Consider the following 22,105-nt stretch of genomic DNA (forward strand, 5'->3'; position numbering starts at 1 on the left):
CAGGTAACACACATTGCATGGCATGGGCATGGCACCTGCCAGGTGGTCCTGTACCTCCCAACCTACCCCTCAGCCTTTCTAATACAGCTCTGTTCCTATGTGTCCCTTGATCTTCATGATTCAAAATCCTTGATTATATTCCTACCTAGTTTCAAGGGACAGTATGAAAATAAATGAGATAATGCTTCCTGCTTCTAATTACCCACTTCTTAGCTTATTTACAGAGAGTTCTTTCTTTTGGTTTGGCCTCATCCTGGCCCTAGGAGATATCCTGGCAGTTTCTTTATACTGTCGGTTGCTGTGTGCTCTGGAAAAGGAGTTCAAATTGAACATCAGTCTAATGAACACAACTGGTAAGGGAAAATACCATGTACATTCCAAAATCAAGCACAAATGCCCTTTGAAATTATTGGTGGTTTTGAATTATGTCTGCTATTGCTTCATTTACATTAACGAGGTTGATTAGAATAGGCTACATGCCATAATTCTGAAAAGACATAATGCTCTTGGGAGAAAAGACAAACTGTAAACATAAAGCATCACACAAAAGTTTTATGCATGAGGACAGATCCTCAAAGCACGAAGGGACTTCATTCTTTTCTGTCTGCTAAAACTTTTGCCTCATAGAACTCACATTTTAAAATATCCATTTACACCCTTCTGTGTGTGTATTAGGCTCAAAAACTTCAAAAATTGCCAGTTGATACACCTGACATACAGAACTGCAAAATGGTGTCCTGGGGTGATTCCCAGATAGTTGAGAAACCTAGTTTTTATAACCGAGGCATCTCATTTTTTACTGTTTTTAGTGACAGGCTAAATTTGAATTGCGCCTTCTTTTCCCTCCAATTTTAGGGCATTGAATGCAGGTTTTCAGAGATTGTTTATTTATGGTATTTCCACTTTAGAAACAAGGCATCGGGGAGGAGAGAAGTAACTTTAAGACTATAATCAAGGAAACTAGGGAGAAGATACTGAAATCAGGTTGGGTCCTTGATCTTGAATCATACTATGTTTAGTCAGCTCATTGGTCATAAATGTTTTATTGAACTGATTCACCCACACGCCCATCACAATGCTATAATTACTCTAGAAAGGGTTACCCTCTGCTTTATTCTACTCTTAAAATGGCATTCATCAAGAAGTTGAGGTCCAGAACTTCCATGGTGGTTCAGCGGTTAAGAATCTACCTTCCAATGCAGGGGACACGGGTTTGATCCCTGGTCAGGGAACTAAGGTCCCACGTGCCGCAGGGCAACTAAGCCCGCATGCTCTGGAGCCTGTGAGCCACAACTAGAGAGAAGCCCGCACGCTGCAAGGAAGAGCCTGCGCGCCACAAGATCCCGTGTGCCGCAACTAAGACCCAATGCAGCCAAATGAATAAATATAAAAAAAAAAGAAGAAGAAGATGTTGAGGTCCAAGGAGAAACTGCAAAAGAAGAACCTTGACTATTTCCTCGTTTCTGCAAAGATTCTTGTGCTAGGGGTGATCCCCATGTCTGGGGATCTTATAAGAGGCCCCAAGCACATTCGCATCTATGTGCCAGTAGCTCTAGAATCCCTGTGCTGAACCCATTTGTACAAATCACCCCCAAGTGCTGCTCGCTCAGCAAATATTCATTAAATACCCACCATGTGCCAGGCACTGTGCTAACTTTTCTTGGGGTGACTGATACAGGACAGGTTGCCCAGGTAGATGTCAGACTTCAAGTGCAACATCAGGGGTGCCCTTATACATGGTGGAATGAAGAGCTTCTCCATATCCCTATCCTGCGGACAGGAAACAACCAAGAAAACTAAGCTTATCACATTCTCATTCTCTTTCAACGTCTCCCTTTAGGATGTACTGCATCACCTCTTTGGGCTGAGGGCCTTTGCAGGGAGCTGTGCACATCGGCCTGTGCCAACCACATGGCACAGGAAGACAGAAGTGGCTCTGTGAACCCCGTTCCAGAAGTGCCTTTACTACCCTTTGTGTTAGCCATGACCCTTAGCCAACCCTCAGGATGTAAACACCAGGGAATCTGGGATCATATTCAAGTATCTCAGAATACTCATTATACCATCAGAAGTCAACACTGGAGCAGTTTGTTCTAGAATAATGCTAACATACTTGAAATTTGCAATTGGGAATTTAATTCATCTCTGCATAGAACAACATTTCTTTCTTTGTTCTACTGGCTTCTGGAAGAACTTGTTTCTTTTTTCCTGTATATCACCAGTGCCCATTTCTAGTACTTTTAGTTTATTTTAGGCAATTTTCTCTCATGCAGCCTCAGACGAGCCCAATATTGAAGCTAGATAGGGGATCAAACGTAGAGTTAAACAAGGTTGGAGTCATCAGAAATTTGGAATTTGATATGGTGACGTCTACTGTTTTTAACACATTGAGAAACAAATTAAGGGAGTAGATTCCTTGACAGATGTGGATGATAGCGATGAAAAAACAGTTTTGCAATATATTTGTGTTTTGCAGCTAGGCAACCCCAAATGACTAACACACAGGAAGTATGTACTTGTGTGCTTCTTCTAGCCAAATTATGGGAATTGTAAATCTCTTATTTTCTTTATGTGAATATTCTCTATGTAAAAGAAAAAAAAAAAAAAGAAAAGAAAGCCTCTTGGGTTTAGAGGGCTTGTTTTCTACTGATTTTCTCCCACAGTCCTTTTATTTTCTTTCCTTAGTTTTTCCCACAGGGCGTCAGGAGTGGGAAGTTCTGTAAAAAGGAAAGAAGGAAGTGGATTGTAAGCTATTAAACTAAAAAAGTCCTTCAAGGACCCAAGGAAGAATACCATAAAATGAGGAGTCAATCTTGGCTTCATTATGGAGTGACACATTACATGAACTATGTTATATATATCTTTTAAGTTTTCAGGAAACAGACTGGCATTGAAGTAAAGACTATTGCTGTAACATAGCTATGATAACATTGTAACGCAGATTCCAACAATCTGCTACACATACTGTTTGTATTATTACTGTAATTCTACAATAACTTCCTGTTGACCTTTTTTTTTTTTAATCCACGGCTGTAGTAGTCCACAATTTGTATTGCCCTTTGGAAATCTTTTCACAGCCTAGGCTAAACAATTGCTTTTATGTATCCAAGTGCAGAGACTTTCATTATTGTACATCACCCATGCATTGTTAAGAAAGGGGTCTTATAAAACTCAACAGAAATTTCTGTATTTTGACCCTCAACTGACTTTAGTTCAATAAACTTTCTACACTGAAGCAAGGCAGACAAAGAAGTCTATTAATATGATAGAACACCACACAAGTGTTGCTGGAGAGAAACAAATAGAACTTGGCCAATGGATACAGGTGGTTCCTGCTGGATTTTAGAAAATGCAGTTGTATGTTTAAAATGCTGTTACATCAGTTCCAACGATTAACCAACTACTGAAAATGTTGGGGGACTCCATGAGAACAGATGTATCACATCCACAGAAATCAACCTCTGCAGGGCCAAGAGTCAACCGCCTCAGCTCTGCCAAGGTCACCATGGGCCCTTCACCTGTGTCCCAGTCCCCTTGGTGTCTCCCTTTTGCTTCTTATCTCTGGGGATGTTGGCTGGTGAAGGCTGAGATGCAGAAGTACATTTTGAAAGCCTTCCTTGGAAAGGTACCTGAACAAGTCCTCATACTTTACACCCCAAAGCCTGCTGTACCTACAAGTCTGACAAAACAATTCCCTTGGATTAACTTCTGGTAAATTAATCTGGAAGATATTTAAATCCAGATTCTATATAATGATTAAGGATTAAAAAAATTATATCTATCTATCTATCTATCTACTTACCTATCTACCTATCTATCCATGCTTCTAGTACACAAGTTGATTACAATCACTCAAAATTTCAAAATCATTAACTCATAGAAAGTCATCTCTGGAAAGAACCTTCTCTAGAAGTCTAAGGATGTTATAGATCTTAAAATGAGTCTCAGAGAGAATGTGATATATCCAATCAATGTCTATGGCTTGTCAATGATTAGGTAGGAACAAAGATGCAGGTTTCCTGGAATAGAGACTGACTTGCAATTAAAAGTACTGTTAAACAATTCTGTTTTAATAAGTAAATAATTACTGTAATTACATGAATAACTTCCATACCTAAAGGAAGGCCTAGCATATCCACATCTATTCTAGATCATCCTTGGTACTAGGGTCAAGGACATGATAAATTAGTAAAATAATGGATAAACCCTGTTTAGCTATTTCTTCAAACATTTTTTATTCTTTAATGCTTTTCCAAAGTGGTCTGTTGTCAGATTGCAAAGATAAATGATTTACATTCTATTTATTTTCTTCTTTTTTCCCTATCTTCAGAAAAAGGCATTAATGAGAGGAGTGTTAGTTATGAAATAATTCTTAGCAGGTTAGTAAAATGAGGGAAGAAGGGCAAAAATCCCTGGATAAGCCACTATTTAGGTATTTAGCTTCTGAACACTCATGGGTGGACAGTAGCACCTGTTCATGAGAAGATAAAAATGTTTGTAAAATAGAGAAGAAAATGCCACATGGTCCAGGGATATGGGTCAGGATAGTAGGATTCCCTACTTAATTATCTACAAAAATAGTTTGATCACACTAAAAATTTGGGAAGCCAGAGGATTATTTAGTCCTGTCTGATTAGTTCTATGTCACCTGGAATGTTCCTTCGCTCGCCATTCCCTGGAAGGTCCTCGGGAAGGGTGTTAGGTCATTTTATTTTAGTCCACACTAGCTGTGACTGACTGTGCAGAGTTTGTCCTCATCAATAAAACAAGAGATCTGAATCTATGGATTCTAAAGCCATCCACTTCCCAAGACTGAAATTCTGTAACTCTGCTTCTCTTGATTACTTTACACAAATTGCCCTTGTGCCAACAGCAGGGCAAATTCTAGATCTCAAAGATAAAAATCCAAAAGAAGGAAAAAAACAAGAGTCCTTTATTTCCTAAGGCTACTCGGGTGCCCTTGTGGATTTTCACTCTATTTCTTTTATCAGTTTCATCATCTGGATTTCAAACTTCTCAGCAATGGGGTCTTCTGCTCATCCCCAATACATCTACCAAAGCATAGAGACCCAGATTCTGTCACGGAATTCTGTCCTTAGGTAGGGCTGCCTAATCAAAATACAGGACACCCAGTTAAAATGGAAATTCAGATAAATGACTAATAATTTTTTCTGTATATGTGTGTCCCATGCATCATTTGTGACATACTAATACTAAAAAATTATCTGATGCTCTCTGGAATTCAAATGTAACTGGATGTCCTATATTTTTATTTGCTAAATGTCACAACACTGAGAACATGAGTCCTCTCAGTGTGAAGTCCATCTTGGCCCCAGGTGGATGAATAACTGAGCAGGTTACACAGCCTCCATGCTCTTTGGTTTCCTTACCTGTCGAGTGTCAATAATAATCATCTTCCTCAAAGGAGGACCAGCTCAAGATAAATGGGTACCCTGGAAAGACTACCGATTTTTTCCCCTATCCAATTAGTATTAGTGAAACATCTGCATGAAATTTATTCAGTGAAAGTAGGAGTAAGCTGTTTTATTTTAATAATAAATAAGTGTTCAAATGAGAGGTTTTAATTTATTAGAAACCAAACCTTTTATGGTGTGATGACCTTGGCATCTGTTTGCCTATACGGCCCCTCAATCTGAATCTGTAAGGTTTAATATTAGAGACTGTACTTGAGACTGTACCTCAAGTTCTGAGTATGGCTCCTGGTGTTGAGAATGGCTCATTTGAGGTAGATAATATTATCGTTACTAAAATATCTTTGTATGAATAACCTACTTCATAACCTGAAGATGGGTTTACAAGCATCATATAATCAGAGCTTCAGGTATCAGAGATGATATGGTCTAAGTTTACCATTTTACAGATAAGGAAACTGGAGCTTAGATAGATTGAGTGACTTACATGAAATCTCTAGCTAGGTAAATGTCCTCTGTGTTCTTTGTTGTTATGTCAAATGACTTAGTGGAAAGGTACACAAATGCTCTCGATATCTAAATAGGTGACATAATTCATAAAGGATTTACTGCCACAAAGCAAAAATACCAGGCATATTTAAACACATGTGCAAATATTAACTGTACCACTATGAAACTTTATAGGAACGCAGAAATCTTCCTGTCACCGTTGAAAGCTTCAAACATTGGCATCTTTCCCGAAAGAGACCCACTGAAATCATACAGGGGGAACCCCAGGGAGGTTGAAGCCAATGATCCTATTAGAGCCATCTCCAAATAAATGCCAATTTCCAATTGTAAAACAGCTCAAATGAGTATCCGAGCCTCTTTGGAAACTATTAAGATGCTTGTGCAGATTAAAATTACAAACGCTTATTAAAACAGTATGCCCAAGAAAGCGGAGAGGACAAACAATGACACATGCAAAGGTCACCGCCTGATGAAATGTTTCCATTAGGTGGCCCAGGCCAGGCTCTTCCCCTGATTCTTCCCTTGTAATCAGAGGCTAAAAGAGGTGTGGGTGAGTGCTGGAGACAACTTTCCATGAGCGTTAAAACTTTCAACTTACAATTCATTGTTCTCAACGTTTTCTTATGGATTTTGGCAGCCTGACCATAGAGGCACAGATCTGAGCTGACCTCCTATGGCTGAGGTCCCCTCCCAGTCTGTTGGGCAACAGAGACTAAATATTTCTGACATGGCTTTAAAAAGGAGTTATTTTAAGTGGGTTTACACTGGCATTCTTATTAAAAAGTAAGGCTTAACATTAAGAGTGTTAATGCTCCAATTAGACACTGTGCATAATTATGATCTGTGCATAATTATGATCCCAAAGGCACGTGGGGTTAAGGAAACGGGAATATCTGAGGTGTGTGCTCAAGCTGGTTTGACGGGGATTTCAAATACACCTCCAGTTCAGTTCACTTTTATTCTTTTTCAGAGTTTTGGGGGACTATCTCAGGTTCCAGATATGCGTTTGAACTTCGAGGGAGGGGGCTGTGGATATGACTGAGAGGTCACAAATACTGTGAGATGAGGCAGATGGAAAATTCTAGAAAACTCTGTCTTGTCTATCCAAATACATACATAAATAAATAATAACCATTGCATGCTATTAATAGCATTCCCGAGTGTGCTTGACCTGTATAACACAGCTTGTTATTTAGGTGATAAAAGAGTGTTTTAATAAAATTCTTACATGGGTTTTAATATGCTAGCTTTCTACTTTTAAACTTTAATAACTGCGATTATTTGTATAAGAGGAACAAATTCAAAATAGTATTTGAAAGGAAAATGAACTTTTACCTCTTAGCTGTGGTGGACCTCGATGCTACCCGCCTCTCTCTGTATAAAACCTACATCTAGATCTAGATCCCTCTAGTAATACTCTGTATCTATATCTATCTAGCTATCTAGTTATATATAATTATACGTAATTTAATACATAAAAATATATAAATATATATAATTTAATTTATATCAAAATATGTTTTTCTTAATGTAATTATCATCATTTGTCAAAAGATCTGAAATAAGGGTGCACGCTAATGGTATGAGTTTGGGGAAGTTTTGTGCCTTGTTTTTCTCATTAATAAAATGGGGATGGTAATGATATCTGCTTCCTAGGCTTCATAGGGTTGTTGCAAGGATGAAACGAGAGAACAGCTGTGAAATGTTTAGGATAGGGCTTGGTGTATGATTATTCGAATGGCAGCTGATACTATACTTAGAAAAAGATTTATTATTAATTCTATGATCTCCACCACATTTCATTCAGTATTTTCAAATGAATAAAACTGTTTGATGGTTTTCACATACATTTAACGTCACTCAGGCACTCCACTCTTTTGTCTGTAGGAAAATACACACACACGCACGCACGCACACACATATATATATATACACAGCTCAGTTAACTAAGTCCCTCACTTTATTTCTTTTGCTTATAGACTAAAAAGCATTAGGCGCAGAGAAGAGAGATCTAGATCTGAACGGTCAAAGCATGAGATGGATCACGACTCCCCATTCCTATTACCCAGGTGGGATTATAGTCCTATAACCAATTTCCATCCCTGCAAGAGCTCTGATCCTTACTCTTCCCCACTCAACCCATAAGACTGTGCTGGGAAAGTCTGTAAATGCAGAATTAGCGCAACTAAAATGCTTGGAGACAGGGCTCAGATATTGGATTTTGACTTAATGATATGTAATTTAAACTACAGGCTCATTCTACATTTATTTTTAACTAGAACTCTAGAGGGTACAGGTCATACCTATATATTTTTTCTCTATGTTTCTATGACAAAAAAAAAAAAGCTTTAAAAAGTGCTTTCTGGATTGTGGTATTTTTTTTTCCCCAAGGAAACAACAGAAGAATAGAATTACATATGTTATTTTTAATGACCTTTTTGCTCCATCTCAAGAAAACATCCTATTTTTAAGAGCCCAGTGTATCCAGGCTCTTATCAAAATAAGTAAATAATTACTAAAAATTTCATTTTGGATTTATCTGCATCCATCATTGCCTTACAAGTGAAAATCTTTGAAATGTACAGAAATTTTCATTAGAAGTAGATTCTTTGGAATGCATCAATCCTAGGCAAGCTGTTAGGGCCAGCCAGTTGCTCTCCAATCAAGATGAAAAATAAAAATCTGTAATAAGTAAATATCTAATTTTCTTAACTCCAAATGACTCAGTTTCCAAACTTATTCAAAAACATGTCCTCTCTCTCTCTCTCTTTCCCTCTCTCTCTCTCTCATATGAAGAGAGAGTAGGAAAAGAACCTGCATTTGCAGAAAAACAATAAAATAGTAAATCAGGTCTACATACAAGTATAGGTAGTTAATTCCTTAAAGAGACATTTTTTCCCCTGAGGTTCTTCAAATGGACGTTTGAACTTTTCCTCACTGAACACACATAACTAATCTATGGAATGTAATCCAATGTTTTTTTGTTTGTTTGTTTTGTTTTTTGTTTTTTTTTTTGTGGTACGTGGGCCTCTCACTGTTGTGGCCTCTCCCGTTGCGGAGCACAAGCTCCAGACGCACAGGCTCAGAGGCCATGGCTCACGGGCCCAGCCGCTCCGTGGCATGTGGGATCTTCCCGGACCGGGGCACGAACCCGCGTCCCCTGCATCGGCAGGCGGACTCTCAACCACTGCGCCACCAGGAAAGCCCTCCAATGGGGTTTTTAGAGCATTTTATTTTGAGTAAAAATAATGTCATGCCTAAACCAGTAAAGCAACTTTGCCTATTGACTTCAAAACACATGATTGCATGTGTTCCTAGCACTCCTTTTTAAAAAAAATTTTTTTAACATCTTCATTGGAGTATAATTGCTTTACAATGGTGTGTTAGTTTCTGCTTTATAACAAAGTGAATCAGTTATACATATACATATATCCCCATATCTCTTCCCTCTTGCGTCTCCCTCCCTCCTACCCTCCCTATCCTAATACCGTATGCTAACACATATATATGGAACCTAGCACTTCTTTTAAGCATTGTTTATATAACTCCTCTCCTTAAAGTAAGGCGATTCCTTCCCTTGTAGAAAAACGTGCCTCCGAGGCAGGTAAGTGGCAAAGAGCTGGATCTACATTTGTACAGAAGGAAATGAAGGTCGGATGGCAGCAGGGTTCACATCACTGCACGCTTCCTAGATGCCAAATGCTTTCCCAGGCTTTGGAGATGCAAATGTGGGTGAAGTCTGGTCCCCTCTACCAGAAAGTCTATTGCATCCCAGCCGGCAAGGAAACAGATTTTGGAATAAGTAGTGACAATACAATGTGATTCTTGCTCAGCAGACATAAAAACAGGGTGCTGGGAGAGAACAGGAAGCCCCTGAGGTTTCTGAGTAGGGGAGAAACAAGATCACACTTGTCTAAGAAGATAACCACAGTAGCTCCGTGAGAAGCTCCAGAGTCAGGAAGGAAAGTGGCAGTGAGCCCTGCTAGAATCTAAAGCATTAGAAAGGAAGACTGAAGACCTCATTTATGGCCAAAGCACTAAGGAAGTTGAGAAGGACCTTACCTCAGGAGATGCTTCCGAGGAGAAAGTGAAATAATTAATGACAATTAAAGATGTGTGGTGGGGTCAGGAGCTAAGCCATTGATGACTGGCATTTGTCAAGCCTCGGTCCTAGGTCCTCTTTCCTTCCATGCCAATGTCACATATAGGCATTCAACCATCACAGATGTATCCAATTACCCCCTCTACACAAATGAATTATATATAGATCTCTCCACTAGTCTCCTTAGAATTCCAGATACATAGGGTCAACTCACTGCTTGAGATGTCTTCTTAGGTATCTTAGAGGCACTGTTGGACCAAAGCTGTCCAAAACCAACCACAAATCTGGTTCTCTTGCAAGATTCAACTTCAGTAAAACACCCCCACCATGCCACAAATCTACAAGTCATCCTTGATATTTTTCTTCCCTCACCCTTATATGCAAGATCACTCCAAATCCTTAGATTTTACTTCCTAAATCTCATTTGAATTTGCCCACTCATCTCCATTCCCACTGCTATTGTCTTAGCTCTAGCTACTGTCATCTCTGCCCTGAGCATCTCCAACAGCCTCCAAAATGCTCTTCCCACATCCATACTTGTTCTCCTTTTGAACTTTTGGAAATGTAAATCTCTTCCTGGCACTGTCTCTGTTGAAAAATCTCAGGGGTTTCCACTACTCTGAGGTTGAAAGAACAAAACCCTCAACGTAGCCTAGAATGTATCTTAGCACCTTTTCCTGCTAGTTAAGTCCTACAGCATGTTCTGATCTCACCTTAAGTACTCCATAGGAGTGCCTTTCCTGATGTCCCTAACCAGGTCAGAGACCCCTATATAATTCTCATAGCTCTCCATATCTCTGTATCCACACAAGCGCCATTTTGTGTTTATTTTCATGTTATCTCATTCATGTTTTCCTCTCTGACTAGACATTAAACTCCACGAGGCAGGGGCCAGGTCTGTTTCTTCTCACCACTGAATTCTCTTCCTCCAGCAGAAAACCTGGTACGTGTTAGGTAATAAACATTTGAATAACAACAGACTAAGTGAATAAAAAATAAGCCCATGGTTCCTAATGTGAAAGAACAGTGAGACGGATAAAGTCGTTGATTAAAGTTGAGAATAGAGCTGGACAAATGAATCCAGTTAGGGATAAGGTATAGACTTTCCTTTTTTAGATTTCTATAGCATACCCCGGTGGGTTGTGGAATATACAAAATACTTTCAAGAGAGAAGTTGACACTGGGAGTCACCACGCATAGGTACTTGTAAATTTGCAGTGTTAAGGGGGTGGGTATAAAGAAGAAGTGCAAGTTCAAATATGTCCAGGAATGACCCAGAAAAGGTGGCGTCAACTAGTCAAGTAAGAGACCAAGGACAGTGGGTGTGAACTGGAGAATGCACGCTCTGCACCAAATCAGATCAAAACAAAATGTTCCCTTTTGATAAACGTAAGTATCTCACATTCTCCTTTTAATGTAATTTTAAAAATCCAAATAAAATTTAAAATAGAACCAAAAGTAAGTCAAAGCAGGAGTAATTCTGAATATACTTCGTACTATTATAAAGTGAATACCCAACAGCCTGGAGAGGTATATAGGAGGGGTCTTACCTCCATTTTATAGATGAGAATACAGAAGCTTAGGGAGGTCAAGGATTTAGCGGGGATTATGCAACCACTTAAACAACCCAATCACAAGTAGCCCAAATTTGGGCTCCTCCCATGTGACTGTGCTGGATGCTTCCTGTTTTGTCTGTCTGGTGATATGGTATTAACAGTATCAGCCAAGCACACCTCTACCACAGGAAACAGTTACCCAGCAGGCCAAGCTGACCCTGGTTCAGAAGAAGTTCAACTCTCTACATGGAAGAAGCCTTCCATGAAGGCTGGGACCTTCTGCAGACCCCAGGAAATAGGCTACCTCTGTAAGTAAGTATCTTCTATGATCATGTCTTCAATGGAAGCTGAACCTCATCTCTATGAAATGGAGCAGGACCCTGTGGGGCCCTCTGGGTACAAGTCCTTTCTGGGTACAAATTTCTTGTTTGTAGGAAATAGGTTTCTTTCAGCCCCCTTGACTTTCCCTGAGTTCGAAAGGGCAGATTCAAACAGTTGCTTATCAGGGAAGGGAGGAAATGCAGAAACTAAGGAGGAGTAGTCAGGAACAACAGTGCAGCCATGGGGCAGGGTCCCAGTTCCTCCTCAAGGAATATATATAATAATATCATTGAGTTCTTCTGTAGGAACAAGGGCCCCCACCCAGGGAGAAGATGGTAACTTCCAGCTAAGCACAGGATTCCTGGAGCACCTCACCACCAACCAGTCAAAATAAAGTCTGCACACAGTAAAAGATAATAAAGACTCGGACCCCCTCCCCAAATGATTGTCTCTTTAAACACTTTCATGGTCAAGCAGAATCTTTGGAGTTGGCTTTTGGACACCAGTCTACCATCTCCCCAGGTTGCCAGCCTGCTGAATAAAGCAATCTTTCCGTTTCTATCATCACCTGTCTCTCGAGTATTGGCTTTCAAATGGCAAATGGCCAAACCTGAGTTTGGTGCCATCTAGGGAGAAACCCTTCCTTCTGGATGTACACCTTTAGCAGTTGGGAAGCTGGGGCTGTGTGAGTCCTCTGCTCTTGGCACCTGGTACCGATAATCAGTCCGCCCATGCCAGCAACATGGCTGCTGCGTTCTGGAAGAACAGAGGTGAGGGTCACTGAACGCGTTCCTACAGGTCTCAAGAATGCTTATTTACACAAAACCAATGACATATGATTGCCTCTTAGAATTTTGCTTGATACTGTTGGGGAGGAAGAAATTTTCCTCCACCCTTCTAGGTTCTTCCAGATGGGCTAAAAATTAAATTGACATGAAGACAGGTTGACAGGAGAAGATAAAACAAAGGTTTAATAACATGTATGCACCAGAGAGACCCAGGAAAAATGAGCAACTCACCAAAATGGCCCAAGCCCTCACCTTAAATACCATCTTTAGCTAAAGACAAAAGAGGATGTTGGGGGTGGGGCTTTGAGACTTCAAAGGGGAGGAAGGCAATTCACAAGGAGACGGAAAAGCAAATGTTTGGTAAACAAATGTTTGCTGGGCCTGCACCGAAAACGGGACACAGGGTGGGCTCTGATCTCTAGAGCCTGCAGAGTTTCCCCCACCATACCTCACCCATATTCTTTGCAGATAACTCTGGTGAGAGCTCTATTCTGGGAACAGACCTTCCATCTAAATTCTTCTAGGCAGTTAGGGGGAAGGTCAAAGTTTCTTCCCGAGTCTCTTGGGCCTTGATTGTTTTCAGCTCAATCTTGCGTGCCAAAGAGATACATTTTAGGGTGGCAAATTTTGCTCTCTTCTAACAGTCTCAAAATATAATTTCAGAACAGATGCTATCTAAGCAATTCTTTTTGCCCCTAAGTAAATACCAGAAAGATCAGAAGTGTCTGGTTTTCTGTATAAGTGATATTCATAGGCACACTAGCTTGTTAGTTGAGTGAGTGAGTGAGAACTAGGTGCCAGAGGTTTTGTAAAGATTACCTGTGAGTTTAACAGCAGACCTTCAAGGTAGGCTACTGAAACCGAGCAGGACCCTGTGGGGCCCTTCTGGCACAAAAGCCTTTCTTTCTGTGTCCCCTGCTTCTTGTTTGTAGGAAATAGGTTTCATTCAGCCTCCTTGACCTTCTCTGAGTTCCAAAGGGCAGATTCAAACAGTTGCTAATCAGGGAAGGGAGGGAATGCAGAAACAAGGGAGGAGCAGTCAAGAAACAACACTGCACCATGGGGCAGGGTCCTGGTTCCTCTTCAAGGAATATATATAACAATATCTTTGAGTTCTTCTGCAGAACTAAAACCTCCACCCAGGTGGAGGATGGCAACTTCTGGCTGAGCACAAGATTCCTGGAGCACCACCTTGCTACGTCACCACCAACCAATCAGAAGAAAGTCACATACCCTGTAGCCCTCACCCCAAATTTGCATATAAAAACTATTCTCACAAAACCATTGGGGAGTTTGGGGTATTTGAACATGAGCCACCTGTTTTCCTTGCTTGGCCCTGCAATAAACATTTCTCTGCCCCAAACTCTGACATTTCGGTTTCTTTGGCCTCACTGTGCGTGGGGCACATGAACTTTGCTTGGGTAATACTACCTCAGAGAGTCAGTACCTACCTAAGGTCACAAAGCTATTAAGTGGCAGACTGGATTTGAACTCGGGTCTATTTTGCTTTGAAGCCCTCTCTCCCCCTACATGTTAGGCCCCAGGAACAAATGAGAACAAGAAATGCTGAGGAGTGGAGCAAGCTCAGCAACCTCATGATCTCACTCCAGAACAGTGTTCATGCCCATAATTCAGGATAAAGAAAACCTAATATAGACAGATGTGTCTATTCCTTCTCTTCAGCTCTGACTCACGACAAGCATCCATTCACTTCATACAACCTCTCCTCCTCGACCGCCTGCCATGTTTGTTGTGTACCATCCAGAAACTTCCAGAACCAGTTTCCAAGTTGCCTGTTTGATTTCCTGATGCCACATAACTCTGACCTACAGACTTCCAATTTCCTTTTTCAACTCCCAATTGTCTTTCTTAAGGAAGGGCAGAAGAGTGCCAATTAACAGAGCTTATCTTTCCTCCACTAGAGGTTTTCACATTGAAGACTCTAGTACAGACTATTGTTACATGCTGTCTTTTTAAAAGAATATCTGCTTAACTTTAATCCATTACCTGAATCTGGAATCTACTAAACCCAATTGTTATATGGAGTCACCTGGGGAGAGTTTAATGGAAAAGCAAGGCAGCAAATTAGTACCAGATGATTAGCATCATACTAAGTTTGTTTATCCAAGGTTCTTCAGAAGAATGGACCGTATTTTTAAGATATGACTTGTTTTCCATATCTGCATGGAGGCTTGTTGCTACTTAACTGGACATTTAATTTTCCACTTATTCATTTTTCCCCTTACAGACAGCTCGATGGCTATTCAGTATGTGCATAATGCAGAGAAAAATAATTATAGGAAAGGGACACAAAGAATGTCATAATTAAACTGTGCATTTACAAAATACACTCAATATACTCGAAACATCTTGATTGCTATAATCAGGTAGATTAGGTTTTCAGCAAATACTTTTAAAAACAGAGTTTTATCTAAAGTCAGAAACAGAGAGGCAGCTCTCAGAATCACCTTGTAACACAAAATTACCATTTGTCTCCAATTATTTTTTTTGAAAAAATCAGATATAAAGAGAAATCAAAATGTAAATCAATGGATTTGTGAAACATGAGGGCATTTTCCGCGACCTTCTAGAACGGGTTTATTTTTTCCTCATCTGAACTCTCATTAACAAAAGCCATTGTGCCTACCAATGGCAAATGCAGAAATTTATCTCCTCAAGATTAGGTTCAAACTTTTATTTTACAGTTTGGAGGTTAAAGTTCAGATCAAATTCAGTTGCAGGGGTCAATGAAAGTAAAAGATCTACATGGGAGAAGGGTGTTAGGACAAGTTAAAAAAACATTCACAGTCTTTATAAAGAAAAAACATTGCCAAAAAATTAGAAATGATGATCAAAAGGGACTTCAACTAATTACCAGGACGAAATACCCATGCTATGAAACTTGGAGTCAAGGGCTCCAAATCTTCTTTCTCTCTCTTTCTCTACTTTATGGTGTTTGAAGTTTATATGCAAAATATTTCTCTCTGATCCCCATCTAACTAATGGGCTCATTGAGAGGACTGGTGATTCTGCTGATTTACTGAATGGTGACCTGCAGAGAAAAAGCAAAAGACAAGGAAACCAATTTTATGGAAACAAACAAACAAAAAATTAACTAGAGGGCTTCCCTGGTGGCGCAGTGGTTGAGAGTCCGCCTGCCGATGCAGGGGACACGGGTTCGTGCCCCGGTCCGGGAGGATCCCACATGCCGCGGAGCGGCTGGGCCCGTGAGCCATGGCCGCTGAGCCTGCGAGTCCGGAGCCTGTGCTCCGCAACCGGAGAGGCCACAGCAGTGAGAGGCCCGCATACCGCAAAAAAAAAAAAAAAATTAACTAGAGATTTAAAGCTTAATATAGCTTTATCCTCCAGAGAGCTTTGCCTGATTGCAGACAGAGCTTAAAAACAGGATTCAAAAGCACAACATGCTAGTTCTGTTTTGAGAGCTCTGCTCAAGATATGTTCAATAAATGGAAAACCACCTTTACCACCTGCCTTTTGTCATGAGAGAAGACAGAAAGGCAAAAACTAGTTTGGGAAGCAGGGAAAAGGGCTTTACTCTCCAACTCAGTTACTGGTTTTTAAATTTTAGATAAAAATCCAAGTTCTCAGGCACTGTTTTCCTCAAACATACTCACCCCTCTTTCAAAAATGAAAATAACGACCCTCCCTTCCTTTCCTTCGGAAATATTAATTGAGCAAATGATGCCTTGCGTAGCGCTTGTTCCTTCCTGCCACTTTCTGTCTGTCATCACCAATGCCAGGTGCCCACAGGTAAAATCTGCCTCCTGCTCCAGGAGGGGACAGTTGGGAGGCGGGGAGGAGGAAAGACAAAGCCAACGTGCTGGGAGGGAGCCTGATTCGATCCCGGGCAGGGCCGGCACTCAAGAGGGTTTCCTGCCTAATGAGAAGAAGTTATAAATGTAATTAAAGTCTTTAAGAAAGAAATTCTGCCTCAAACCACGTCCCTCTCCAGTGGTCTTCTCTTGTATAATTCTAGCTCTTTGCCAAGAGGAACTGACACTTTCGATCTAGTCATTTAAGGGCAATTTATTGTGAAGTGGTAATTTATTAAGTGAGATTCAAGAGTGGAGAGAGCTCTCAGAACCAGGAAGGGACTCAATTCACCCTCCAGTGCTCCCGGCTCAGGTCTTCTAGACAGAAACCCTGGGGCACAGAAATCCTCAACAAACTTCTAATTCCTGAATACTCCTGTCCCCACTCCCACCCCACTCCCCATGCTGCATAACTGGAAGTAAGTCTTAAAACATAAATTCCTGGATGTCATATCATATTAATCTAAATTCAGAGTAAGCTATAACCGATTGATCTCTCTGAAGAGGCTTCCCACGCTAGAGGAAGCTGTGGTACTTCATTTGGCCTGGGGCCAGTTCTTAATCCTAAATCTCTTGAAAAATGCTATGTGTGTTCTGCAGTGATTGTGATGAATGGCCCATCATGGTGGGGGCAAAGAGGTATCCATCATAAGCAGGAAACGTGGGCTTCTATGAGATGCTAAATCTCTCTGCTTGCTATGATCACGCATGTATTCAACCTGCCTTCAGTGTGTAAGACAGCTTTACTTTTGTTTAATAATAAAATGCATATCCACATCCTAAAGAAGAGGATAATTCCGTGGTGATGAAGACAGCAACAGTGGATACAGACCAAAGGCACCAGGGGTCATGTTAGATTTCTCCAGAAGTCACTTTCTGACTGACTCTCTTGGGCTTTGGGCAATCAATTATCCCAGCTGCCTTCTTTCCCCAGATTCCTATAATCCTTGTTGGGCAGGTTTTTCAAGATCCTCTTTTCTTTTCTTCCCTTCCTTGGTGTCATTTCATCATCTGGCCCCCTTCCCCAAAGGGATGAGTTCCTTTGGATGATGAGATTCCGGGTCATTATAAAGGACAGGTGGGTAAGAGTGCTGGACCTTCCTTTAAAGGTAAAGGATGCTTTGCTTCTTGCCTCAATGTAGCAAAAGTAAAACGTGACCCTGGGTCTGAGACAGTTCAGCCACCTCTCCCTCACTCCTCATATACTTTCTCTTCTTCCCAGGGAAGAAAGACAAGCACAGCTTAAGCCAGCTCAGCACATAGCATTTGGGGAAACATACTCTCTCTTGCTGCTTTCTCTGGTTTAATTTCCCTACTGCTGTGCAGGCTGCCTTGGCTCTGAAAGGTCCAAAACTCAGTGTAGCATACATGGGCCACTGGCAAACTTTGGCCTGTGGGCCAAATCCAACCCACCGCCTGTTTTTGTAAATAGAGTTTTATCAGAATACTGCCATGCCCATTCATTTCTATATTGTCTCTGGCTGTTTTTGTGCTACCATGGTAAAGCTGAATAGTTGTAACAGATACCATATGGTTTGTCAGCAAAGCCAAAAGTATTTACTAACTGGCCCTTTGCGAAAGAAATTTGCCAACCCTTGGTTTAGACCCCTGTAAAATGGAGACGAAATATTCAGTGTTTGATTAACCTGCAGCAGAAACATTCCTAACTAAAGTTGCGGTTTCAATGAGAAACAGAGCAGAAGTTACATGGAAGAAGCTAGATTACATCAGGGAAAAAAAAATGGGTGTTCTACATAGTCCAACCCAACTCATTAGGTTTATGTAAATATATACATAGGGGTTTTGAGCCAATGCTATATTTAATTATAAACTATTGCTTTTGCTTCAGTTTGTCATTGTTTCTCTCAGGCCATGAGGGTTTGGGTTTGGCAGAATTGGCAGTAGGGGAGGCTCTCTAAGTATCATAGAATGTTCCAGCTCCCCTCTCTCAACCCCAGGATTCCCAAACAAATGGTTTTTAAAATCCTTGGTTGAGAAACTGATGGGCCTCATCTTGGTCCCTCTATCCTCAGGCCCTCTGGAAACTTGTACACGAGAGGTGGCTGTCATCTACATCAGGATCCAAATATTCTTGGGTTCCCTAGGCATACTGTCATTTAATAGTACCCAATCTCGCTTTCCATCTTTGTGTAAAAGAACTACATTTGTTATGTCATTCAAATGTGTAGATTTCATAAACACCTAAATACCCACCATAGTGGGCCTCAGTGTTGAGGAAGTTCACCTAATCTAAAAGTGGGCAGAGAATCTGAAAAGACAGTTTTCCAAAGAAGACATACAGATGGCCAACAGGTACATAAAAAGGTGCTCAACATCACTAATCATCAGGGAAATGCCAATCAAACCCACAACGCAGTATCATCCCACACCTGTTAGAATGGCAATTTTTTAAAAGGCAAGAAATAACAAGTGTTGGCGAGGGTGTGGAGAAAAGGGAATCGTTGTGCACTGTGGGTGGGAACGTAAATTGGTGCAGCCACTATGGAGAACAGTATGGAGGTTGTTCAAAAAATAAAAAATAGAACTACCACATGATCCGGCAATTCCACTCCTAGGTATTTATCTGAAGAAAATGAAAACACTAGCTGGAAAAGTTACATGCACCCCCATGTCATGACAGCCTTATTTACAACAGCCAAGACATGGTAACTACCTAAGCATCCATCAGTAGATGAATGGATAAGAAGATGTGGTATATAAACACAATGGAATATTCTCAGCCAGAAAGAAGAATAAAATCCTGCCATTTGCAACAGCATGGATGGACCCTGAGGGCATTATGCTCAGTGAAATAAGACAGAGAAAGACAAATACTGTATTATCTCATATGTAGAATCTTAAAAGAACAAATACCTCAGCCCACAACTCAAACTGCTTATAGATGCAGAGAACAGATTGGTGGTTGCCAGAGGTGGGGGCTTGGTGGCCAAATAGATGAAGTGAGCCAAAAGGTACAAACTTCCAGCTATAAAATGTATAAGTCACGAGGATGAAATTACAGCATGATGACTATAGCTAATAATACTGTATTGCATATTTGAAAACTACTAAGAGAGTAGATCTTAAAAATTCTCACCATAAGAAAAAAATTTTGTAACTATGTTTGGTGATCGATGTTTACTAGATTTATTGTGGTGATCATTTTGCAATCTACGCAAACAGGGAATCATTATGTTGTACACCAGAAACTAATATAATGTTATATGTCAGTGATACCTGACAAAAAACCCCCACATTCCAAATAGTTATTTAAACTACATCTCTGGGGGCTTCCCTGGTGGCGCAGTGGTTGAGAGTCCGCCTGCCAGTGCAGGGGACACAGGTTCGAGCCCTGGTCTGGGAAGATCCCACATGCCGCAGAGCAACTAGGCCCGTGAGCCACAACTACTGAGCCTGCGCGTCTGGAGCCTGTGCTCCGTAACAAGAGAGGCCGCGACAGTGAGAGGCCCGCGCACCGCAATGAAGAGTGGCCCCCGCTTGCTGCAACTAGAGAAAGCCCTCGCACAGAAACGAAGACCCAACATAGCCAAAAATAAATAAACAAATAAACTACATCTCTGTAGAGTGGTAACTAAATGTTAAGGAAGTTCTAATGAAGCAAGTGGTTGGTCGATGTGAATAGGGTTATCAGGCAAAGTTACCTTCAGAAGCTTAGGTTAACAAACCTTTGAAGCACATGTGTTTTCATGGGGAAGGAAAGAACAGCCCAGCTTTCGGGGACTCAGTAATGGTTGTTGTGGTCAGTAACGATCATGATAATGATGGTGGGAAAAAAATATCACGTGCCAAGCCTCAGAAGAAGCATTAAGTTCCATTTGTAAATACCAAACTTAAATGAGGGCAACATTTTTCCAGTTTACAAAATCTTTCACTTACTCACCGGGAAACATGACAAAATAGAGAAAACTGCTGTTTCCAGGGGCCTCTTACAATTCTTTCTGGCTTAGACATTTGTGTCTCTATAAGAATGAAAAACTAATGCAATGAAAAACAAAGGGCGTGCCAAAGCCATGGGTAACTGAAACACCTGCAACCCAGATTAATTGCAATACTCAGCCCCACAGGACTGGTCCTATGATTGCTAATGTCTACGTGTCAGCAAAACTCATCCCTGGAACAGCTGATTTACATTATTGCCCTAGTTCGAGACAGAACATCTGAAAACAGGTTTGTACTTTAGTCTGTCAACTCTACAGAAGGACTGGGAGTAAAAGAGCCTTGAAAGAATATGTGGATCAATAGAAAGAGAATTGTTTTGCTGGGAGAAACATTCAACAATATAGGGAAAGGATGCACGGTATGGCTCAGAGGTGGGACTCAGGGTCCTGGGGGAGAGTGCTTCGTTCTATCTCACATTGATCACATAATTTTATAGAAAAGGATCCTTAGATATAATCTGGTTCAATCTCTCATCTTACAAATGAGGAATGTGTGGATGTCTGTTCAAATCCTGGCTGGGCAAAATGCGGTGTCGGGTAATACTAAGGATGCAAGTGGATGCAAAGATGAATGGGACATGGCCTTTATCTTTTGAGAGTTCACAGCCTAGGAATGGAACTAAGATATACATAAATATTACAAAGTAGAAAATCTGCACTTGCATTGGAGCATCTAAGGTTTAGATTCAGGGCTATGAGCATTTAGGGGAAGAAAACCTTCCTTCCTGGTGGGAGATGGGTGGGTGGAAGCCAGGGAGAGAGGGTTAGTGAGACATCCTTGCTGGAAATAAGTATCAAACCTGCATCAGGGCTGGGCACTGCTGGAGACACAGTGGTAAACAAGAGAGACAAACCATGTCCTCGTGAATAATATGGTGTTTGGGTAGTGGAGATTTTTTAACACAGAGATGCAGAAAGTTTAGATGTAATTAGGAGGGAAAATGAGGGATGAGGGAGGATGCCAACTTTCCAGTTTGAGTACCTGGCCGGATACCTACGTGGTGTGTTTTATAAGCCTGTGAACACCAAAAAAGAAGCAGGTTTTAGGGGAGAGAACAGGTACCGTTTTCAACCTGTTGAACTTGAGTCATCTTTATGACTTGCTTTCCCTCAAGTGGTATCGATGAACATGAAATCTTATATGAATCAGATTGGCAGGTTTGTTTTATTCTTTTAATCATACATCTACTACCTTGTCATTTCCTTTTTCATCTTCTATGTACTAAGACTATTTTTTCTTGATTTAGCTGATTTTGATTCTCTTGAGTGAAGCTTTTGTGTTTGTGCTTTCCCAACGGTCAAGAGGGGAGTCTTACAGTTGCAAATTTGTTGGCATGTCTTTTGGTGGAAATTGTTTCTTTTATGCCCCTTGAGGTAGACAGGAATTAAAACAGCCAACAGCAGGATTCCCAACCTGGATTTTTTTTTCCATTTGACAAAATGGACCTAGGAGGGATTGATGCTAAATATACAGTGCCCGACAAAGGTTTAGGACCGGAACTTGTATCCCACCCTCAGATCATATCTTTTTTTTTTTTTTTTTTTTTTCTTTTTGCGGTATGCGGGCCTCTCTCACTGCTGTGGCCTCCCCCGCCGCGGAGCAC

At 40.9% G+C, this 22,105-nt stretch overlaps 1 protein-coding gene and 1 long non-coding RNA gene across 2 annotated transcripts in view; one reads left to right on the top strand and one right to left on the bottom strand.

Moving 5' to 3' along the window:
• Nucleotides 1-22,105, bottom strand: part of CELF2 (CUGBP Elav-like family member 2) — a 529,929-nt gene that overhangs the window by 503,182 nt on the left and 4,642 nt on the right. The window lies entirely within an intron of this gene.
• Nucleotides 6,429-10,982, top strand: LOC309802589. The gene is made up of 3 exons (XR_014293839.1): nucleotides 6,429-6,492; nucleotides 7,922-8,011; nucleotides 10,912-10,982. It is a non-coding gene; the product is annotated as an uncharacterized lncRNA (long non-coding RNA).

This window comes from Mesoplodon mirus, assembly GCF_964341445.2.
Source record: "Mesoplodon mirus genome assembly, chromosome: 4".
NCBI classification, from domain to species: Eukaryota; Metazoa; Chordata; class Mammalia; order Artiodactyla; family Ziphiidae; genus Mesoplodon; species Mesoplodon mirus.